Source organism: Gorilla gorilla, chromosome 10, assembly GCF_029281585.2.
Source record: "Gorilla gorilla gorilla isolate KB3781 chromosome 10, NHGRI_mGorGor1-v2.1_pri, whole genome shotgun sequence".
NCBI lineage: Eukaryota > Metazoa > Chordata > Mammalia > Primates > Hominidae > Gorilla > Gorilla gorilla.
The window spans coordinates 111,555,902-111,571,997 of record NC_073234.2 but is presented as its reverse complement, the minus strand read 5'-3'; positions in this window follow the sequence as shown (position 1 = coordinate 111,571,997).

Sequence of the window (16,096 nt, the reverse complement as noted above, 5' to 3'; positions counted from 1 at the left end):
AGACATTTCAACTTTAATGAATTTACTTAGAAAATTACATTTTCAGAGCAACTGGAATTCCTCCTTCCAGGATGGAGTTCACCCTCCTTCCCTCCCACACTGGGAATTTTTCCTGAGACAGGTTTCCGCAAAAGTACTCTTGAGTCTTTTCGACGTGGCGACTGTTCACAAGGCACAATTGTTTGTCTTCAACTCGGAATTCATCTCCATTGAGTCAGGAACAAAATCAAGGCAACAGAGGCTTTAAAATTCAGACAGGAAGTTCTGCCCTTTTGACTTGGGAAACTGAAAGGAAGGTGAGGAGGAAGATGATAAAGAAAAATACCAGGGGGAGGTTGGATATGTGTGCCTCTTATACACATTCCACATTTTCCCAACATTTTTTTTAAGGTAGAAGCAGTCTTCCTAAAGACTATTGATGAACAAACTCCAAGTGAGCCAGGAGACAGCCCACCACCACCATCCAGCAGGCTCCTTTGCATACATCCCTTTTGCACAGATATAACGAAGGCAAGCAGTTCCAAGAGAGAGGTGGGGGAAAGAAACCTTGAAAAGAGTTGTGCCCTGCCAACAGAGATGTACTTTCAACACTCAAGTCTGCCCTTTCCCACTCTGGTCTCTCCCTCCCCATTTTCTCGCCTTTGTTCTTCCTTCCTGTTTGGTTACTCCTGCCTCTTGTCTGTTTCTGACTTGCTTTGACCTGTTCTCTCCTGCGGTCCTTGGTGCATCCTTCCTCTTTCTGCTCTGCCCTAGTTATCCCCCAAACAATCAATTTCTCTTTATTTTATTTATTTATGTTAGAGACGAAGTCTTGCTCTATCACCCAGGCTGTAGTCCGGTGGCATGATCATAGTGCACTGCAGCTTTGACTTCTGGGTTCAAGCGATCGTCCCATTTCAGTCACCATGCCCACCTAATTTTTCACTTTTTTTTTTTTGTAGAGAGAAAGTCTCCCTATGTTGTCCAGGCTGGTCTCATACTTCTGGCCTCAAGTGATCCTCCCATTTTGGCTTCCCAAAGCACTGGAATTACAGGTGTGAGCCACCACACCCAGCCCAATTTCCTCTTTATTTAAACCACTTTTATCCCATTTCCTTAATTTCTACCATTTATTCTTAACGGGGTTTTGAGAAACAGCCCCTCCTCCCTGTGTGTAGTATCAGAGGCTGCTTTACAAATTGTACAGTAGGTCCAGGAGTTACACATCTCAGTGAATGTTCCACTGACAACTGGGACTAAACTAGGCTAAAACTAAATCCGTCAGCCTGTCCAGATTCCTCTCACTCCCGCTACAACTTCTTTGGTCCTCCTTTGCCTCATCTACTTGGTAGAGCCAGACTAGATCCCTCTCTCTTCTCCTTCCCCAAGGCCTGTTGATTGATATTACTACAGTGTCTTTATTTTTTTAACTTGAATGTTTTTTGAAGTCAAAAGTCTCCCTATTTTGCCCAGGCTGGGCTTGAATGCACATCCTTCCGCCTCAGCCTCCCCAGTAGCTGGGACTACAGACGTGCACCACTGTGCCCGAACTGGAGTGTTTTGTTTTGTTTCTTTGTGTTTTTTTTGAGATAGAGTCTCGCTCTGTTGCTCAGGCTGGAGTGCAGTGGCGTGATCTCAGCTCACTGCAACCTCCGCCTCCAGGCTTTAAGCAATTCTCCTGCCTCAGCCTCCTGAGTAGCTGGGATTACAGATGCACGCCACCACGCACGGCTAATTTTTTTTATTTTTAGTAGGGATGGGGTTTCACCATGTTGGTCAGGCTGGTCTCAAACTCCTGAACCTGTAATCTGCCTACCTCAGCCTCCCAAAGTGCTGGGATTACTGGCGTGAGCCACTGTGACTGGCCTGCAGTGTTTTTTAAATGTTTTCCTTCCTCTCTCCTTCCATTGCCCTAGTTCAAGCCTTCATCATCCTCACCTGAACTGTTTATATACATTCTAATCCTGCTCTGGCACCTTCTGCTCCTCCCCTTTCCCATCAGATTTGGTTCTCTGAAACACAGATATGATCGCATCATTTCCCTTGCTTAAAAACCTTCAAGGTTCCTAGCTCCTAAGGGCAAGTCCACGTCCTACAACAAGACATTCAAGGCCTTTCACCACCTGGTTCAAATCTACTTTTCCAGCCCCATCTCCCACCATATGCTAGATCCTTGGCCACCATGCATTGAATAAAAAAAATGGTTTGGTTTGTCTTAATGTTTTGTCCCATGCTTGTAGTAGCTGGAGTTTATTGCCAGGGCCCCAAAATGAAAACACACTGGTTCTTGACCGGGTAAATGCAGAGGCATGGCTACCCTGAGTTGTCAGTCTGGGTCCTACAAAGGATCCCAAATACTAACTAACTGTGTGAGCTGTGGTCAGTCCTGTGGGTCACCTCCTTCTTCAGGCCTAGCTTTCCTCATTAATACCATGAGGCTTAGATGACTTCAGGATTACCCTCCAGCATTAAAGGAGGATGCATAAGATGTGCAAACTCACCAAGCCAGACTCCATGGGCTGTGGAACCTTGGTGCATTTCCCCGGTACTAACTGACCTCCCAGTTCTGTCTGTCCGGAGCTGTCATCTCATCCAGGGATGACCTCAGACCCTGGGAGAACTGACTCATACTGCCCTAGACTCGGACAAGTCAGATTTGTTCCAGAAAGCTCTTTTATTAGTATGCAGTAGCAGGAAAACTTTCATATGCTTTCCAGAGCACCTTTTCCCTAGATTAATGGTATATGCCTGTTCATATACTCTCTAGATCTTTTTTCCTCTTGGTAAGTCAAATGAGTTATCAAGATATTGTATGGACATACAGATTCAGAACACGAAGGCCTCATGATCCAGAGGCTATTGTTTCCAGGTTGTGATCAGGCCTGATGAATTCCTTTTGTTCTATGTGTCTGTTAAGAGGGCTTGATGGCAAGCAACAGAAAATAACTGGCTGCTTAAAGCAAGGAGGAGGATTCTTGTGAAGATTATGGGCAGCTCATGGAGGATTTCCCTAACCACCCTGTCTGGTGTGGCCTCCCCAGCTGGGCTCCATCACCTGCCTTGCTGATTTCTTTCACAGCTCTTGTGTAGTCTGAAACTGCCTTGTTCACTTGTTTGTTATCAGTCTTCCTCCTTAGACTACATACTCCATGCAGGCAGGGACATTGTCATTCTTGCTCATTGCTTTATCACCAGACTTAGGACAGTGCCCAGCACACATGGTACGCTCAGAATTATTTGTGGGATGATTAAATGAGTAGAAAGGAAGACCTGAAATGTTGAGCCCTGGAAATGATTGGAGATAAGCAAGATCAGTAGTAGGAACTCCTGGACCATCTTTTTAGGCGTTGCCATGCCATGACTTAACTAACTGCACTTGTCCCTCTGTGTTTCTGCTCCAGGTTTACATGCCTAGAATAGAGAATTAGTTGGCCCAGATGAGCATCATGTGCCCACTCTAGAGGCCATGAGGTTGGAGTCTTGGGAGGGGCTGCAGAGCACAGCCTCACATGGAAGGTAGGCGGTAGATCAAAGAAATGGCTACCAGGCAGATGTCCACTGCCTTCCAGCATAGTGATCACTTTTCTTAGATACCTGTCCGTTGGATACAGCAATTCTGCTCCCTAGATAAATCTCTGTAAAATGTGTCCATGGACTCAGTTTTCTTGTCTCCATGAGTTCCACCTAAATGGGTCTCACCTACTTAAAAGGTCTCCCTATTTTGCCCAGGCTGGGCTTGAACTCACATCCTCCCACCTCAGCCTCCCCAGTAGCTGCTCAAAGAAGACAGGCATGCTCAGGGTCTGCTGACGTGATCCAAGCACTCCCTGCCTAGCATATCCCACTGCATCTTTTAATACATTTATTTCTTATTTTCTAGCTCATGAATAAAACATACGACTACTTTACATTTGAAAAAGGTATGTTTTCACTTAACCCAAATTCCTTGTTTTCTGTAAACCCACATTTGGATGACTTTGTTGTGGCTGATGCTCTTCACTGTCTACCCAAGGGCCTCTCAGGGCTGCCACTCACTAAGCCCCAGGGATGAATCATAAGGGAAGCCTCTTACTCCTTTGCCCATGGTTAGATTAGAGGTAAGATGTAACCCAGCTCTGGGATATGAGAAATCATGGACAGTCTGCTGAGGGCTTCTGGAAGGACTTTCCTCCCCGATGAGAGAATCATATGGAGAGAAGGGGTTTTTGTAACTACCCCTTCCTCTTCCTTCATTCTTGATGGGGTTGCCTGCATGTGAGGATATGATATTTGGAGCTGTGGCAAATATGAAGTAATAAACATGGGAACAAAAGCCAACATGCAGAGGATGGCTGAGGTGGAAGAATATAAAGATCTGGGTTTTTGGACTTAATTAAACTAAAAAGCTTCTGCACAACAAAAGAAATAATCAGCTGAGTAAACAGACAACCCGTGGGGGAAAATCTTCACAATCCATACATCTGACAAAGGACTAATATCCAGAATCTACAAAGAACACAAACAAATCAGCAAGAAAAAAACAATCCCATCAAAATGTGCACTAAGGATGTAAATAGACAATTCTCAAAAGAAGATATACAAATGGCCAACAAACATATGAAAAAATGCTCAACATCACTAATGATCAGGGAAATACAAATCAAAACTACAGTGTGATACCACCTCACTCCTGCAAGAATGGCCATAATAAAAAAAAATAGATGTTGGCATGGATGTGGTGAAAAGGGAATACTTCTACACTGCTGGTGGGAATAAAAACTAGTACAACCACTATGGAAAACAGTGTGGAGATTCCTTAAAGAACTAAAAGTAGATCTACCATTTGATCCAGCAATCCCACTACTGGGTATCTACCCAGAGGAAAATAAGTCATTATATGAAAAAGATACTTGCACATGGATGTTTATAGCAGCACAATTTGTAATTGTGAAAATATGGAACCAGCCCAAATGCCCATCAATCAATAAGCGAATAAAGAAAATGTTGTATATATATATATACCATAGAATACTACTCAGCCATAGAAAAAGAATGGAATAATGGCATTTTCAGGATCCTGGATGGAATTGGAGACCATTCTAAGTGAAGTAACTCAGGAATGGAAAACCAAATATCACATGTTCTCGCTCATATGTGGGAGCTAATCTATGAGGATGTAAAGGCATAAGAATGATACAATGGAGTTTGGGGAGTTGAGGGGAAGGGTGGGGGTGGTGAGGGCTGAAAGACTGCACACTGGGTACAGTGTACCCTGCTCGGATGATGGGCACACAAAAATATCAGAAATCACCACTAAAGAACTTATTCATGTAGCCAAATACCACCTGTTCCACAAAAACCAACTCAAATAAAAAAACTAAAAAAATTTTTTAAATAAAGAAATGGGTTCTTGATGACTTTTTTCTTTTTCTTTCTTTTTTTTTTTTTTTTTTTTTTTTTTTTGAGACGGAGTCTTGCTGTCACCCAGGCTGGAGTGCAATGGCGTGATCTCGGCTCACTGCAACCTCTGCCTCCCAGGTCCAAGGGATTCTCCCGCCTCAGCCTCCTGAGTAGCTGGGATTACAGGCACACTCAACCACTCCCGGCTAATTTTTGTATTTTTAGTAGAGATGAGGTTTCACCACATTGGCCAAGCTGGTCTTGAACTCTTGACCTCAAGTGATCTGCCCGCCTTGGCCTGCCAAAGTGCTGGGATTACAGGTGTGAGCCACCATGCCCAGCCTTGATGGCATTTTTGAAGCACAGAAATCAACTCTGGATTTCTTAAGTGAGGGATGAGTGTCCATATGGCTTAAGTCATTTTGTTGAATTTACTGTTCCTTGTAGTCAAAAGCATTCCTACCTGTGAGACCTGCCAAGAACCACTCCTTTTGATCTTAACTCTGACTCCTTTGCTTTGTCACACTAGAGATGCTTCTGCTGCCTAAGAGGAGGGGTTCTACTGGGGGTCGACGTGAGAGTAGGTCTGAGGAAGAGCCTAAACATTCACTGTGCTTCGTTATAAACTCTCCACTGTTTATAGCTACTTCTTATCAAGTGATCATTATGAATAGCTACTTGAAAGAATACTATGACTATTCATATAAATCTCTTTGATATATATTAATATGTTATCTAACTTCAAATCTTTTTCACATTACAATTTAATAGACTCCCATCTGGTGTAGTTTTAGAATTTCTATACAGAAGGGACTTAAAAGTGGCAATTAAGTGGGAAGTGAGGGTGGGGTCTTGAAACTGTTCTGTACTTTTCAGATTGAGGGCTGGGTGCAGTGGCTCATGCTTGTAATCCCAGCACTTTGGGAGGTCGAGGCAGGAGGATGACTTGAGCCCAGGAATTTGAGATCAGCCTGGACAACATGGTGAGACCCTGTCTCTACAAAAAATAAAAAATGAGCTAGGCGTGGTGGCACATGTCTGTAGTCTCAGCTACTCAGGAGGCTGAGGCTTAAGGGTAGCTTGAGCCCAGGATTTAAAGCTGCAGTGAGCTATGATTGTGCCACTGTTCTCCAGCCCGGGCTCCTGCGTGGACCTGCCTTCACTCCTCCCTATCCTGTGATAAAGTCAACTGAATACTAAATGCTTTTCAATCTTTTTTTTTTTCCATAAATGCTTTCTTTTTTACTCCCCCATCCAATGATAAGGATAACTAAGTGCTTCTCAATCTTTTTTTCTTCATAAATTATTATTATTAGTGAGAAACAGGGTCTCACTTTGTTACCCATGCTGGTGTACAGTGGTGTGATCATTGCTTACTTCAGCGTCAAATCCTGGGCTCAAGTGATCCTCCTGCCTCCCAGGTAGGTAGGACTACAGGCACAAGCTACCACTCCTGGCTAATTTTTAAATTTTTTGGCAAGATGGGGTCTTGCTATATTGCCCAGGCTGGTCTTGAACTCCTGGCATCAAGCAATCCTCTCACTTCAGCCTTCCAAAGCACTGGGATTACAGGCATGAGCCACTGGGCCCAACCCAAGGTATCAATGTTGATGGTTTTATGGTGTGAGCCTCCAAGATTGGAAACTTGGTAAAATAATACGGCGTTACATCTGCATTGTCATTGCTGCTGTCTAAATCACTTTACCTTGCAACATTAGAGTAACACTGGCATTTAACTTTAAAAGAAATTCAGGCTCAGCAGGCTTAAGTGACTGTACGAAACACACAGATAAGCAGCAGAACCAGGTCTACAACCTTGGTCTCCTGCTCATTACTCTTCCCACTGCTTCAAGTTGTTCTCAGCTTAGAGATGGAGTCTTTAGGATCTGGAACAGTGTGGCTCAGAAGGAAGGTTCCTGGTACATTAAAAGGAGCCTTTTAACAGCATGAGCCTTTTCCTGCCAGAGAAGAGGAACAAAAAACCGGAGGGTTTGGGGGTAAAATGAGTCATCTCATCACTCAATGAATCTGAGTATCTAGCTCCATGTTATGACAGCGTATTTATCCAGAATATGAACTGGCTTCTGCCCTACATGTGCCTAAGTGATACTGACCAGTGTTAACCAGGAAGAATGTTAGATCTTTGAGGAGGACAGAGAAGAGGTAGCCATGTCCTCCAAGTCTCCCCATACAAGTGGTTTGGAAGAGAATGTCTTCAATTTCTCAATAGGCATGTGATCTCAGAAAAAAGGTCCTGTGTCCCAAAGAAAGAGAAGAGTGTCTGCAGGAGCAGGCTGGCGGGCCAAGTGAGTGGAGGGTTTCAAGTCAAAGGCAGTCCTGAGTTTTCCAAGCCCAAAGGGAAACCAAGCTTGAGAAGAGACATGGAAAGTTAGAGCAGGGCCAGAGTGGGAGTGAAGGGGGAAGAAAGCAAAAGGAAAACTCATGTTGACAGACTGACTGACTAAAAAGGTTCATACATAAATGTGAAGAGAAGGCGAGTCTGACTTCTCCACTCAGGACCAGGGTAATGATGTAATCAGCGTAAGTGAGACAGAGTGGTCTGGCAAACATGCCAAGAATGCGGGCTGGGGGGGCCTGGGTTATTCCAGGTTGCCATGCTTTTTAGCCAAAAGTAATAGAGCCAGGCAGGGAAAGGAGGCAGCCTTATGCCTCCAGGATGTCAGTGCATACTCTGAGGTCCAGGACAAAGGAGTCTTGTTTGTTCCCTTACCATGTTGGCCAATGAGCACAGCTAGGCATAGACTAAGTGTTCAAAGGCACAGGATCTGGAATTGGACAGCCTGGTGTTCAAATCCTGGCTCCTCGATTTACTTGCTGTGTGATTTTGGGCAAGTAACTTAATCTCTTGGTGCCACACAGTGTTCATCTATAGGCTAATCAGAGCACCTAACTGATAGGGTGATTGTGAGAATTAAATAAGATCTAGTCTGAGAGATGCTTAATCTAATGCCTAGTACAGAGTCAAAGCTCAATCTTTACCTATTCTTTTTCATAACAAAGTATGTACTGGGGAGAAAACAGAAAGACTAAAAGAAGTAGGAGAGTAGTCAACACTGATTTTGTATGTATCATAAAAATGTATTGAATGAATGAATAGGGAAGATGTGAAGACTAAAAATAGAGTCTGGGCCAGGCACAGTGACTCACAACTGTAATCCCAGCACTTTGGGAGGCCAAGGTGGGAGAACCATTTGAGGTCAAGAGTTTGAGACCACCCTGGGCAACATAGTGAGACCCCCATCTCTACAAAAAATACAAAAAAATTAGCCAGGTTTGGTGGTGCTCTCCTGTAGTCCCAGCTACTTGGGAGGCTAAGACAGGAGGGTTGCTTGAGCCCAGAAGTTTGAGGTTATAATGAGCTATGATTGCACCACTGCACTCCAGCCTGGGTGACAGAGAAAGACCCTCCCTTTAAAAAAAAAAAAAATAGTTTGTACCATCAGTCTCAGAGAAGAAAGCAGATGAAGTCATCTGGAATACTTTCACCAAGGAAATGTTTGGTTTGAGTTGGGTCAGGATGAAGTGAGAAATTTTGAGCCCCCAAACTACCACCAGGAAAAAGGAGACACTCGTGTGACATAGATTTTCTTTTTTCTTTTTTGAGACAGAGTCTCACTCTGTCACCAGGCTGGAATGCAGTGGTGTGATCTCAGCTCACTGCAACATCTGCCTCCCTAGTTCAAGTGATTCTCCTGCCTCAGCCTCCCATGTAGCTGGGATTATAGGCACACGCCACCACGTCCAGCTAATTTTTGTATTTTTAGTAGGGACAGGGTTTCACCATATTGGCCAGGATGGTCTCGATCTCTTGACCTCATGATCCACCCGCCTTGGCCTCCCAAAGTGCTGGGATTACAGGCGTGAGCCACCGTGGCCGGCCACATGACACAGATTTTCAAATAAATGTTCACATGTGGAGACAATACCTTTGTTTTTATTTTTTATTTTATTTTATTTATTTATTTTGAGATGGAGTCTCGCTCTGTTGCCAGGCTGGAGTGCAGTGGCACAATCTCAGCTCACTGCAACCTCTGTCTCCCAGGCTCAAGTGATTCTCCTGCCTCAGCCTCCCAAGTAGCTGAGACTACAGGCGCCCGCCACCATGCCCAGCTAATTTTTTATATTTTTAGTAGAGACGGGGTTTCACCATGTTGGCCAGGATGGTCTCGATCTCTTGACCTAGTGATCCACCCGCCTTGGTCACCCAAAGTGGTGGGATTACAGGCGTGAGCCACCATGCCCAGCCAATACTTTTGTTTTTAAAAAGCAGCAATTGTCACATTATAAAATATGACTCCAGAAAGGGCTGTGCCATTTACTGTCTGACCTAAGGCAAGTTGTTAAACTTCCTCATGCCTTTCCTCATCCATAATCATACAGAGAATAATAATCATACCAACTTCACAAGGTTGTAATGGAGATCGAATCAATTAATCCGCATCAAAGTCTTAGAAAAATGGCAGGCACAGTGTTACCTCTGCTTATCCTAGACCACAAAAGCCACCTCTGTGTGTCGTGCCAGTGTCACCAACTCACCCACGATCTACCACTTCATAAGAGCCGCCTTTAATATTTCACATATCTTCTTCTGATCTTTCCCCATGCAGATGTAGTCATAAAAACATTTATTTCTCAGAGAAAGGATTCCTCTGTAATAGTTTCTTATGACCTGCCTTTTCACCTAGCAAATTATGGCAAAGCGCTTCCCACTTGTCTGTCTCCAACACCTTCAGGGATCATGGTCACCCTCTCTGAGGATTCACTTTGGGTCTCAGTAGGGGTAGCCCCTGTTTCGGCAGATGCTTTCCATGTCTCAGCTGCTGCTTCTCACTCTCCCAGCTGTGCCTGCTTGCATGCCTGCTGCTCCCTTGCTGGCTGTGCAGGTCTGCAATCCCTCGGTGTAGGGCAGCTGCACCATGCTAACTCCCACGGGGGGCTCAATCAGGGAAGTTTTACTTCCTTCTATTGCTTATCTCTCAATTTTCCAAAATAGCACCAAACAAGACTGTGCATGCTTAACAGACTTTCCCAAAGGGTTAAGAGTAGCTGGGCGTGGTGGCTCACGCCTGTAATCCCAGCACGTTGGGAGGCCAAGGCAGGCAGATCACCTGAGGTCAGGAGTTCGAGACCAGCCTAACCAACATGGTGAAACCCTGTCTTTACTAAAAATACAAAATTAGCTGGGTATGGTGGTGCATGCCTGTAATCCCAGCTACTCGGGAGGCTGAGGAAGGAGAATTGCTTGAACCCACGAGGTGGAGGTTGCAATGAGCCGAGATTGCACCATCGCACTCCAGCCTGGGCAACAAGAGCAAAACTCCATCTCAAAAAAAAAAAAAAAAAAAAAAAGAAAGAAAGAAAAAGAAAAGAAAAAAAGGGGTGCCCCATGGCTCACACCTGTAATTACAGCACTTTGCGGGGTGGAGGCAGGAGGATTGCTTGTGTCCAGGCACTCGAGATGAACCTAGACAACATGGCAAAAAAACCATGAGAAGAATAAAACCTTAAAATTTGTTAATTGTTTATTGAATCCAAGTGGGTGAAAAAAGTATGCCCTTCCTAGGAAGTCATCTCATTGGCATACCCCAGCCTCATTCCCGCTTCCCAATTTTGGGGAACTTTCTCCTAGTTTCCCTCTCCCATGTCCACACCACTACTCAGGCAAACTGGCAGCCCTCAGGAACAATTCAACCATCAGAGGTAATTTGGTCAACAAGGTGCTTCAAAAAGATGTTTTCTTTTGAATGAGTTGTCATCATTTGAAAACCAGGAGATTTTATGTATAAACCTAGATTTCCAGCTTCTGCTAAATGATGAAAAGCTCTGGCACATTCCTGTATGGCAGCAATTTAGGGGCTGAGCAGCTCTTGCTCCACATAGATGGGACATGTGTCCACCAGGTGGCCTTGGTCTCCAGCATATGGCACTGGGTGGTATCACTTGTTTTTCTACCTCCCTGGCTCCTGTAGAAATTTTTCTCAATTTTTTTAGTTTTTTGGAGACCGAGTCTCGCTTTGTCACCCCGGCTGGAGTGCGGTGGCACAATCTCAGCTCACGGCAACCTCCACCTCCCGGGTTTGAGTGATTCCCCTGCCTCGCCTCAGCCTCCTGAGTAGCTAGGATTACAGGCGCCTGCCACCATGTCCAGCGAATTTTTTTTTTTTTTTTTTTTTTTTTTTAGTAGAGACAGGGTTTCACCATGTTGGCTAGATTGGTCTTGAACTCCTGACCTCAAGTGATCTGCTCGTCTCGGCCTCCCAAAGTGCTGGTATTACAGGTGTGAGCCACCATACCCGGCCTCCTATAGGAATTTGAGTAAAAGGTGGGGAAAAAATTACACACTTTCAGCTCCTCACATTCACGGAGAACCTGCCTTTCAATCCTCCTCTCCACCCAGATGGCTGCCATCCTCTGGGTAAACTTACGCCCATGAGGGCTGTGCACATCCCACCTGAAGCCAAGGCCAGCTGAGTGAAAGCAACCTACTCTGGGGTGGTGTCCAAGAAGGAGGGTGCTGGGGAGGAGGACTCACCTGAGAGAATCTGAAGATGTCGTACTGGGATGGAAAGGTGGAATCGTTGTGGGGCCCAGTCAAAGCCATTACTTGAGAGTGAAATAAAAAGCATGCAGGAAATCTGAGGAAGGAGGCAAGCAAAGGTGAAGCCGGTGAAATCGATGGCTGGGAGAGTTCGTGGAGACAGGATGTGGGGCAGGCTATGGCTCAGGTCGTCCACGTCTTATTCCTGGGACAAGGCTTTTGAGGTTTTACCCATTTTATGTGAACATCAAAAATCAGACTCTAATCTCCAGCCTTCAGACCACAGATGTGTAGCCTTTCTGCTTTCTTGTTGAGGATTTGAACCACGCCTACTAACCCCCATTGCTTCATGAACTATCTTCCTGTTCATCCTGGATTCCACTGGTTATCAGTTTGCACTCGTGTGCTCTGCTCCTTCACAGAGTTCCCTTCCAACACCTGCCTCCAAACCTTCAACCTTCACTCACACGATAACTGCCTTCTCACCTAACACTTGGTCACCAAGCACAGCGGAGCCAACCAATGCCTCCCCCCATGTCCAGCATCACTAAGTCTGTTCCTGCACTGAGATTCAGATCTTAAAATGCTCCCTTGACCCTGCCTCTGATACAGGAGCTAGAAAGAAATTAATTAGGCAGATAGTAAGGGCAATAGAGCCTTCAGCAAGCTTTCCCTCTTAACAAAAAGCAACTCCCAAATCATTTCCTTTTTAACAAAGAGCAGCCTGAAAAATCGAGCTTCAGAATAGATAAGCAAGCTGGAAGCTTGCACGGGTGAATGCTGGCAGCTGTGCCAATAGAAAAGGGCTACCTGACATGGAGGCTCCATCTTCCCTTTTCTTTGTCACCACATGTACAGTAAAGAAGCAGGCAACATGTTGCCGGCCAGGTAGAGAACCTGTCTGCGTAATAAAAGATTAGGGTGGGCAGCCAGCTTTTTCACGTGCTGTGCAAACGGCATAACTAGTCCTAACCAGTTCTTCCCGTGCTATGCAAATAGCACACCTGGTCTGACCAATCTTTCATGCTCTATGTAAATCAGGCACCGCCTCCTCAAGCTCATCTGTACAATTTCCTACATTTCACCATGGAACTGGCAACCCATTTTTTCTGGGACCCCTCTCTGCAGAGTGCTCTTCTCTTTCTTTCGCCTATTAAACTTCCGCTCTTAACCTCACTCTGGTGTGTCCGCATCCTAGTTTTCCATGGCTGTGGGACAACGAACCTTGGGTATTACCCCAGATGAGCGATGCCGCTTCACCTCCACTTTGTCTACAACCACATTCATCTCATTTCTGTCCCTCTTATCTCAGAAGGTTCTTGCTTCTGTTCCCGGGATCTCGTCTTCTCTTATCTCTCCTAGGACTTCGCTCTTTCAATAACCCTTTCTGTCTCCTGTATTTTCAACTTTACCCTCTCTCCTGGGTCCTGTCCAGACCATAAACATATCCACATTTCTCTCATCTTTGAAGAAAAGTGCCCAAGAACTTCGGTGGAAATGACCACAAAATGATAACATTCAGGGTTCTAAGGACGGAAGGAGAGAAATCAGCAAGATAAAGAAAAATGGGCTGCAGGAAGGTAGACTTTCATGAACTCAGGGTTTTGGCAAGAAAAAGCCAATGGGAACGAAATCTGAGGGACAAAGGATCCCAGTGAACAGGATGCCCTTTTCACATCCTATGCTAAATTTGTCATGCTACCCTTCTCGTGTACAGGGTGGTGTTGCTCACATTGAATGTTTCTTCCAAATCCCACTGCGGTCCAGTGAGTTAGGCAGGGGTGAGATTGGGTGGGTGAGCAGAGGCTTCGGGGACTCCAGGAGGAGCTGGCACTGAGCTAGGGTGGGGCCCGACAGGCACCTCAAGAAAGAAGGGAAAAGATATCCCAGTGGCTGTGGCCAGCAGGGGAACCAGAGAACGGAGAGAGTCTCATGGTGCCTGCAGGAGAGATCATTTGCGTGGCAAAAGCGCAGCTGAAACAGGTTTCCTTAGACCTGGGAGTGCCTGTAGACAAAAATCAACTTATCTTTATGGATAGGGATCATTGAAAGAAGAAAATGATGGTATTAGCAAAAAGTTTGTGAGACAAAAAGGAATAAAAGCCAGTCTTCAGTTTGTAGGATCAAAAGAGAGGACCTCGGGAGCCAGCTTTCTCCAGAAAATGTTGACACAAAAGCACAGACATTTTATGAAAAGAAGTCCAGGACCATCTGAACAGAGCAGAAATCCCTCTTGATGAAGCTCTGGAGGTGAGGCCAGTAGGCTTACCACTACTTACAGGCCTTTCCCCGCTATTTACCAACTGAGTGATCTACAGCCTCCCTATACCTTTTTGTTGTTGTTGTTGTTGTTGTTTGTCTGTTTTTTGAGACGGTCTTGCTTTGCTACCCAGGCTGGAGTGCAGTGGCATGCTGCAGCCTCAAACTCCTGGGCTCAAGCGATCCTCCTGCCTCGGCCTCCCAGAGTACTGGGATTATAGTCGTGCACCACCATGCCTGGCCCACACGTTGGTTTTCTTCACCTCCATAATCCACCAGCCAGGCTCTCTTGCAGGCGTTAACAGGAATCAAATGTGACAGCACATGGGAAAGTGCTTTGGGAATGGCAAAGCCTTAAGCAGCTCTAAGCCACTGACACTGACAATGGTGGGAACTGGTAAAGAACATTCTAACAGCCCCTGCACTCAGCTCAAAAGAGCCGTGTGGGACTAGACAGGAAGATGGTGAGTCTGCCCAGCAGGGTGAAGCTCTGAAGGCTGGTGGAAAACAAGGAACAGTTTTTTAAAGCTGCACAAGAGAACTACCATCTGCATTAATAACACGAACCCGGATTTTTCTTTTCTATTTGTACAAATTTACGGGTTGCATGTGCAATATTATTTACATGCATAGATTGTGTAGTGGTCAAGTCAGGGCTTTTAGCGTATCCATCACCTGATAAACGCAGATTTTTCAAGGTGGACCTTGTCAGGGGATTCTCCACTGGGGGTTTCCCTCTTGGTCACCTCAGAGGACCAGGGTTAGATTTTATTTAAAGAAGACTGCAGAGTTCTTACAAGGTGAAATCTCCATCTCATCAATGGGGAAAGGATGACTCAAGTAATTACAAATCTACTGTGCATCTAGAGAAAAGGCTGCATTTGATGATGGAGAGAGCACAGGCATGAGATCCTAGCTGACCTAGGTTCATATATGCCCTTTGGTAGCTATGTGGTGCTGAATTCATAGCTCATCCACTCTCTGCCTATCAAATGGGGGCAATAAGGCTGATCTCAAAGGATGAAGCTGCACAGCACAGACAGGGCTCCTCAGTATTATACACGCCAAGTCCAACAGTTCCTGGGATGCTGGGTAGTGAAGAATGAAGCTCTGTGATGAGCAAATTTTCTTGAACCAATTTAATTTCTGTCTGGAGAGACAAGATCAGAGGAAAATCATGCATCTGGGATGGTTGTTCTCAACTGGGGGTGATTTTCTCCCCCAGGGGACATATGGCAATGTCTAGAGACATTTTTGTGACAACTTGGCGGTAGTTGCTACCGGCATCTAGTGGATAAAGTCCGCAGATGCTGCTAAACATCCTACAATGTGCAGGACCACCTTCTACAATAAAGAATTATCTGGCTCTAAATTTCAATCATGTCAGGGCTAAGAAACCCTGGTTTGGCCCAAAGCAGAGTTTTTGTTGTTCTTCCCTGATATGGTTTGTCTGTGTCCCCACCCAAATCTCATCTTGACTTGTAGCTCCCATAATTCCCACGTGTTGTGGGAGGGACCCAGTGCGAGATAATTGAATCATGGGGGTGGTTTCCCCCATACTGTTCTCATGGTAGTGAATAAGTCTCATGAGATCTGATTATTGTATAAGGGGTTTCCCTTTTCCCTTGGGGCTCTCATTCTCTCTTGTCTGCTGCCATGTTAAGACATGCCTTTCGGCTGGGTGCGGTGGCTCAGGCCTGTAATTCTAACACTTTGGGAGGCCGAGGCAGGCTGATTGCCTGAGGTTAGGAGTTCGTAACCAGCATGGCTAATATGGTGAAACTGTGTCGCTATTAAAAATGCAAAAATTAGCCAGGTGTGGTGGCGCATGCCTGTAATCCCAGCTACTCGGGAGGCTGAGGCAGGAGAATCGCTTCAACCTGGGAGGCAGAGGTTGCTGTGAGCCAAGATCGTGTCAAT